General features: G+C 42.5%; 1 protein-coding gene across 1 annotated transcript in view; it reads left to right on the forward strand.

Moving 5' to 3' along the window:
- The first annotated feature begins 348 nt into the window (after nucleotides 1-348).
- The window catches only part of IBTK (inhibitor of Bruton tyrosine kinase), a 117,551-nt gene continuing 109,916 nt past the window's right edge, over nucleotides 349-7,983 (forward strand). The window contains exon 1 of the mRNA XM_019520435.1: nucleotides 349-528. The gene's annotated coding sequence lies outside the window, so the exon portion shown is untranslated. The remainder of the gene's footprint in view (nucleotides 529-7,983) is intronic.

Here is a 7,983-nt window from a genome sequence, read left to right on the forward strand (position 1 = left end):
AAGTCGCCCCCCCGCTGTCCCCGGCCAGGGGAAGCCTCTGTGGCTCCGGCTCTTTCAGAGGTGCTGGCGGCCCCCTCCCCGCACGCTGCAAAGCCCCGGGCTCCTTAGGTCAAGCCCAAGCTCCTGCTCGGTGCTGCGGCAGAGGGAAGGGCAGCGGGACAGCCTGGCGCACGCGGCTTCGCCAGGGCTTGTCCAGTCCGGGTGCCCGTCCAGTCCCACGAACCCCGCCCCCTACCCCAGCCAGTCAGTCCCACCCGGCTCCGCGGCATTGGGCAGCGCCCTGGCTTCCGGCAGCCAATGGGCGCGCGGGGCGTGCGGCACTCCCGCCAATCCCGCGGTGCCTTGTTGCGGGATGTGGCCGTTGCTCATCTCCTGCTAGTGCCAGCTGTGTGCTGGAGCCGTGGCAGTTGCCCCCCGCTCGGACTGGCAGAGTAGCCTGGCCCCGCGCGGTCACCATTGAGGATGAGTCCCCGTGAGGCTCAGTGCGCGGCCTGTCCTCCCTACCCCGGCCCCGTTATCTAGCGACTGGTGAGGAGGTGGCGGGGGGCGGCACGGGCCTGCGGGGCGGGGCGGCCAGGTTCCCCCTCCATCCACGGCGCCTTAACGGGCCGTAACTGCCTGGGCCGGCGGTGCCCGGGTCGCAGCAGTGGCCCGGCGGCCACTCCGGGGGCAGCGCTGTTGGCGCCGCTGCTCCTGCCCGTTCCTTTCCGCTGCTGTCCGTTGCGCCACGTCGTAATCACTCCGGGAGCCTCCTCAGTCATGGCCGGGTCTCAGCTCCTGAAAAGAGGGTTCAGGTGCTGCGGTGCAGTCAGCACGTGTAAAATGACACCTTTTTCTCCAGTATAAATAAACTCTAAGCTTTGCTAATGGTGGGAGGGGTCAGGTGGATTATTCCCTTTTAAGATGGAAATGAAAACAAACCTCTGAAGGAGTTACAAAGAGTGTGCAGGGCTGTGAAATAGCGTCTTTCCCAGAAGTTGCAAGCAGGCGCAAAGGCTAGCCCCCCCCTCAATGTGGAGATGATTAAAAAGAAGAGAGGTTTGTTAACAGTGGTAGGATGAGCTTAGAAGGGATCAGGTAGGTTTATAATGAGACATGAAGTCAGGTGTGTCTCCCTTGGCACTGATGGGCCAGAGGTGGTGGTGCTGCTGCTAGGCACTAGGTTTTGAAGTTTGAGTGGAGCAGGAATCAAAGTGTGGGGGAAACAGGATCTCCCTGGATCCACCTCATTTTCCTCCCCCAGGCATTTGGTTTCACTTTGCTGGATGCTTGGTGATGCATTTACCATGTTTTGGGTAGCACATCTGTAAATGTCCAGTGACTGTACAGGGAATCTTTGAAATAATATTTGGGGTTCACAGATCTGACTTGTCAGCAGCATTGAGCAATGTGAATGTGGAGAGTTAAAGTAAGGCCCAGCCCCTGATCCCGGCAAATAATGGGAAGGGAAAACAGCTGTGCTTTTGTGTGAAGTCAGAATGGCTTTGAGCATTTCCAGTTGTGCCATTGCTCTCTCTCTCTCTCTCTTTTTTTTTTTTTTTTAACTTAAAATTTCTCCATAGCTGCATCTTTTTTTACTGGCTCACGGAGTAGGTATAAAGTGGAAGTAATTCCAGGATGATTTAAATGAGTTTTGTAATTTACATGAGTGGCATTTTTATGTTTTGTTATGAATTAAATACAAACCTTTCTATCTATAGCGTGCATTGATAATTAAAAGGTTAACAAAGTGAGGAATTAACATTGGATAAGTAGACTGGAGTTGCTGGGATGCTGTTACTCTTTCTCCAACCACAGTTAAGGCAGAAAGGAGACTTTATGCCAATGTGCTGCTTAGTGACAAAAACAATAATTAGAGCATGTTACCTGGCTTTTTGAACTGTTTGTGTTATGATCAGAGAAACTTTAAGCTGAAATAAACCACTACTCTTAGGTAGCAAACTTACTTAGACTACCTTGGTTTCATATTTACTTAACCTATTCTTAAAACTCCCAGTCATGGGGATTCTACAAACTGTATAGATAGCTTGTTCCAGTGCTAACATAACCTCATAGTTAGAAAATATTTCCTAAAGTCCAAAGTAAATTGTCTTTGCTGCACATTACGCTGATTACTTCCCATCCTACCTACAGTGAAGCTGGAGGACAATCCATGACTCCTCTTTAATAGAACCCTTTCCATGTTTGACAACTGCTGTGTCCTCAATCTTTTCTCTTCTAAAGAAAAATTGAGTTCCTTCAACCTTTCTCTATAGGTCATTGTTTTCTAGACCTCTTAACATTCATTGTTTTATCATTTGGACCCTCATCCATCTTAAAGAATGGTGGTTGAACTGGCATAGTATTCTAGTTGAGGCATTACAGGTGCTGTGGAGATGATTCCTTTCCCCGTGTGGTTGTATGTACAACACTTTGGTTGAAGCATTCCAGAGTGAGGCTTGCTGGTATGTTTTTTGCGACTTCACATTATTGGTAGCCCATATTCTCTTGCATGCAACTATTACCTTGCCAGTTATTGCCCATTTTGCATATACACATTTGGTTTCTTTTTAAATGCACTTTTCTTTACCAAATTTCATTTGGCTGATCTTTGGATCATTTATCTAATCTGTCAAAATCATCTTGAATTCAAGTCTTGTTCTCCAAAGTAGTTGCAGGTCATTTCTGCTTGGTCATTTACAAGTTTGGTAAGTGAACACACTTTTGAAGTTCAGGTTGTTGAAAATGTTGAATAGAACACTCCATCTGAGAGATCCTTGATAATTTTCCAATGAAAAATCATGTCCAAAGAACTGGTAACTTTTTTTAGTCTATATTTTTTTGTTTATTTATAAGAACATCCTGTAGGGCGCAGTAGGACAGCTCAGCATTGGGATATAGTTGTTTCAGAATAAAGTCGGGATGTATGCTGTAATTATTGTGTCCCTCTCTGGCTGCAATTTTGGTGATGATTATATGATCCCCCAGTAATAGGGAAGATGAGGGTTAAAGATTTGTTTAAATACTTTTTAATAATGTAGACTAAACCTTAAGGCTTGTTCTTTGGATCACAGAGTATCAAAGCAAGTATTGTACTTATTACCAAATCACTTTAGAAAGTATGAATCATTCAACTAAAGGGGCCAACGTTGATGTTTATTTAAAGCTACACCTGAGCTCAGTTTGAATTTATAAGAACATTTTATAAGAATTTTTAACTATTAACAAAAAATTCTAATGACAGTCTGCAATGAGACTTGAGTCTAGAGCTTGCTCACTTTCTGGTTGGGGCTGCCAACTCTGTGGAGACAGCCTAGCAGATATCAAAGGAAGGAGGGCAATGTGCTGCTTCCTGTTCCTTTTCTTGAGGCAGACATTCTGCCCCTGCAGCATTCGCACTGTTTGATGAAATAAAATACGAGGAAGGAGATGCACATTCATTTCAAAATCACTTTGGGGTCTAATTTTATTAGACAGTAATGCATGTCTCATTTTTGTCTAATCCCAAATATAATGATCTTTAATCTTTTAAACAACACAAAGTACTCCAGTCATCTTCTAAATCATGATCGTTGTACATAAGAATTGCCATTTTAGATCATAGGTTCATCTTGCCCAGTATTCTGTATCACACAGGCAGGGGGTGGATGGTGACTATGGACACTTGTTTATCCAAACTGCTGCAACTTCCCACTAGATGGGGAAGAACAAGAAATATAAATAATATTCATAAGTTTGTAGCTATAGAATAATTTTGTGAGGGACTTTTAATGTATATATTAAAAGTTAATCATATTTTTCATTAGTTAATAACAACTTCCAGGCTAGTTTTAAAAGTTCATTGGAACATCAGAGCTTCAAATCTCACTTTAGTTCAAGAACATTAATGTATTATTTGGAGTTTTTTTTTTTTTTTTTTTTTTTTTTTTTTTTTTTTTTTTGAAATTTGTCTAGATACTTTGTGCCTTAGTGTTCCGCAGGTTATGATTGATAGGGTGTATGCTACTTATTCACACCACATAGAAGCATAATTTGTTTAACCACATAAGAGTAAGCACATCTCTATGTATTATCTGTTGCTTATATTGCAACAAGCATGGGTTATTTGCATAGTAAATGTAAAGCTATTTAAGTGCATAATGTGTTTCAGCCCCATAGTCATCTTCGTAACCTAATTGTACTCTGGCTAACTTGAGGGCTGCAAATATCATAGCATTGATGGTGCTGGTTAAGTAACATCAGTGCTGTGGTATTAGGCCAGACATTGACTAGTTTTTGTCACTTTCAAGATTTATAGTGGCAGCCATGAAACTGACTGACTACTAGGGACTTGAAAATGATGGGAGCTGGTCTATTTTGAGGCTTTTAATACCACCATACTGAAAGTACTGTGTATTTAGGGTGCATTGTTTACACTAAGTTTGGATAAGTGCATGCATATTTTAGGTGTGTGTATAGCTTCTTTTCTGGTTCTGAGGCTTTGTGCTTAAATGCAGTACCCTGTACGTTACTGTAGCTTATGCTGAACCTACAGCATAGTTTGAACTGTTTGCTTACCATCCTAACAAATTGTTTTTCTAGTTTAATCTCTGTTTATGGTGCTCTTCATAACATTTTCTAGCCATAATAATCAGAAGGACATGGAGAAGCTTGAAAGAGTCCAGAGGAGAGCCACGTGTATGGTCAGGGGCCAAGAGAACGGGCCTTATGAAGAGAAGCTGTGAGCTATGGGACTCTTCAGCCTTCAGAAGCACAGGCTCAGGGGTGACTTGGTGGCAGCCTCTAAGTTCATAAGGGCTATGCATCAGGGTCTGGGGGAATGCCTGTTTACCAGACCACCCCAAGGGATGACAAGGTCCATCAGTCACAAACTCCTGCAAGCCCATTTTAGGCTGGACATAAGGAAAAACTTCTTTATTGTCTGAGCCCCCAAGGCCTGGAACAGACTTCCCCCAGAGGTCTGCAAGCATGTACTCTGGACACTTTTAAGAAACATTTGGATGCTTACCTTTCTGGGCTCCTTTGCCTCTAGCTGACTTCCTGCCCCTTGGGCAGGGGGCTGGACCCGATGATCTTACAAGGTCCCTTCTAGCCCTAGTGTCTATGAAATCTGTTTGTACTGTTTGAACATTAACTAGAAAAGTTGTTGACAGTGTATATTAATTCCCCCCATCCCCCCGAAAAGAAAAACAACCCCTAAACAAATCTTGATTTATTCTGTTTTTGTTTGGCCCTTTCCTTTCCTTTCCTATCAGACCATGGTTAAGATATTTTTTTAAGTCATGTCTAGGATCTGTTTTCTCTCTACTTTGTGTCCTATATGCTCTTTTCCTACCTTTTCCACTAGCTTTATCTTGTCAGATTCTTTTCCTTTCCCTGCTGCTTACTCTCATCTACATGTAATCATTTCACCAAATATACTCAGTGGTTTGAATATTACCTGCCACTTAACACCTAAGGACCAAATGCTATTAACCAAAGAAAGTAAAAGATGAAAGAAGTAACAGGTTGGGTGCCAAGTGCTTGTGAGAAAGTAGGGTAGTTTGTCTTTTCTTTTGTCCAGTCGGCTGACTGCTTGCAGAGGAGAGCTTTAAACTCCTAATCAGTTAGTATTCCTTGAACTCTTTAAGTTTTATCCCATTACAGTAAAAGTTTATGTGACAAATCTTGAAAATCCTCTCACAGTCCAATCCCATCTGACTGCTATAAAGGTTCTGGCTCTTTTTATTCCTTGCCTAAGCCATTTACCTGCTACTGAACTAAGTTGGGGATCTTGGTTGCTCCAGTAAGGACTGTATTCTCTTAGTTCCTGGCAGCTACATGTTCAAATCGTTATCCAAGTCTTAATTGAAAGTAGACTCTTTAAAGTTAGATCAGAGTATATTTGACCTCTTGAATATTGGTGAAAATTACATGTAGTAGTTAAAGAAACAGGCTATTTGCAGACTTAAAAAAATAAAGCAACACTTTAAACTCAGTGTGTTCCCAGGATGAGCCCAGTGCCTGCTCAGAAGAGGCAGTGTCTTAGTTGGACCTGGCTAACCTGAACAACATCTGTATAGATCGGGCACTTTAGTGGGGCTTTTGGCACTTTTATCTAATAGTTGATTGAATCAGCTTTAGTGAAAAGTGCCAAAAAGCCTTGCTGAAGTGCCTGATCTATACAGGTGCGGCAGAGCCGGGTCCAAGTAACATAGCACACTGCTTGTACTGGGAAAGTGCAGGGTATTTGTTTGTTTGTTTTTTGATTGTCTGCAAGCAGCTATGGTGAGCAGAAAACATTCAGGGAAAAAGGGAAAAACCCAGTTAGAATAACTATGTGGAATCTTGCAGCTCTTTAGTTGAGCAGTCTTGAAACCACTTGCATGAATGAAAATAAGCTGGTACATCAATATTTGCAGGATTAAAACCCATATTTTAAATTGAATAATTTATTGTTCTGTGAAACTACCCTTCAGTGGACTTAAATAACAAATAGCATAAAAATAATTTTTAAAAGGATCTACTTGCTTGTTAACAAATCTTCTGTAAGAAAATCCAAAGAACCCATATTGTTGCTATGCACATAACTTTGAGAGTGCACAGCAGCAAGTAAAGACATTATCCCTTCTAATGACAGCATAGATAAATGACTTAGGTGCCTGTTTTCAAAACAACACACTTGTGTATTAGGAGAATAGTTTGACTTTGCCAAGAAAAAAAAATGCTCTTTTTTTTTTTGTTAAACATAAGTATTTCCATGTAGTAATCACATGGCAACATATGTCTTTTTTTCCTTGTGATTTACATTTGTTCTGTAGTTTTCATTCTTCAGTCGCACATAGACTAAGTACAAACGATCAAAAAGTCTGAGGCTGTATTGATTCAATCTGTGCAGGTTAGTCTAAGCCAGTGGCTCCCAACCTTGGGTTGCGACCCAAATTGGGGGGAGGGGGGGTCTGCCCCTTGCCCCACCCTTCCTGCCTGTGGGGCTGTCTTGGTACAGGGTCTGTGTAGCTCTCACTGCCACTGTCCCCTGTGATCTGGGCCTGGCCCAGGCTCTGCTGGTGCTGCTGGGCATGAGTGAGTTGATGGCAGAAGTGGGGGTTGTGACCTGGATTTAGGGTCACAGCAAAAAAAAGGTTGGGAGCCACTTGTCTAAGCTATGTAGATTGAACCCATAAGCAAGTGAACAGACATTCACTTTTGATTCTGGAAATGCAGCCACATGCCTGCAGTGGCCCAGGTCAGAAGATGGCAGGTGCTAGAGCATGCCTCCCTGCTCAGCTGAAGCAGACAGCTTTGGTCAAGGCTAGGCTGCCCTCCCTGCAAGGCAGCGGGGTTTGCAGGGGGAGGTGCAAAGCATCCTGGGATGCTGGCGGACTGTGAGTTAACTTGAATCTTGAGGGGATTTGGGACAAAAGTTCAATAAACTGATTTAACCTAAATCAGTTAAGTCTGATGCTACATCTTTCTTGGGTTATCTTAAACCAGTTTTGACCATTTTGAAAGAAGTTTGTGCGCCCTGAACTTATGTTGTGTTAGAGAATTGAACTGGTTTCCAATGACTTTTACCAGTTTGTGTAAGTTCTGTCCATAGCCATAATGCCTATGTTTAAGCAACACTTGTTATTTGCTTCTTGAGCAAGCTTGTTTTTTTCACATGCTCTTATTCACAATTCAAAGACTTTTTTTTTTTTTGATGATTATGAGGAAACTTCAGTCAGAGCTTTTGAGTGTGTGGATAATGTGAGAATGTTGTTCTGTTGTATATCCAGAGAACCACAAGTAAGATTTTTTTTTTTTTATTTTATATATTCTTTTTAAACAGGACTGAGCTTTTTGAAGAGAGAATGCCTCTGAGGTGTACCTAGCAAAAAAACAAAGTGCTGATTTTTATAGGGCAGAACACATGGCATGAGGATAAAGGATTCGGCTCTAAGCTGATTTAAAACTAAAGTTTTGAGGATTTTTTTCACCTAAATCCTGGGACAGATTGCTGAACTTGGGGCTGCCCTTGAAGGG

This window comes from Gavialis gangeticus, unplaced genomic scaffold (genome assembly GCF_001723915.1).
Source record: "Gavialis gangeticus isolate Ggan-Ray unplaced genomic scaffold, GavGan_comp1, whole genome shotgun sequence".
In the NCBI taxonomy this organism is placed as follows: Eukaryota; Metazoa; Chordata; order Crocodylia; family Gavialidae; genus Gavialis; species Gavialis gangeticus.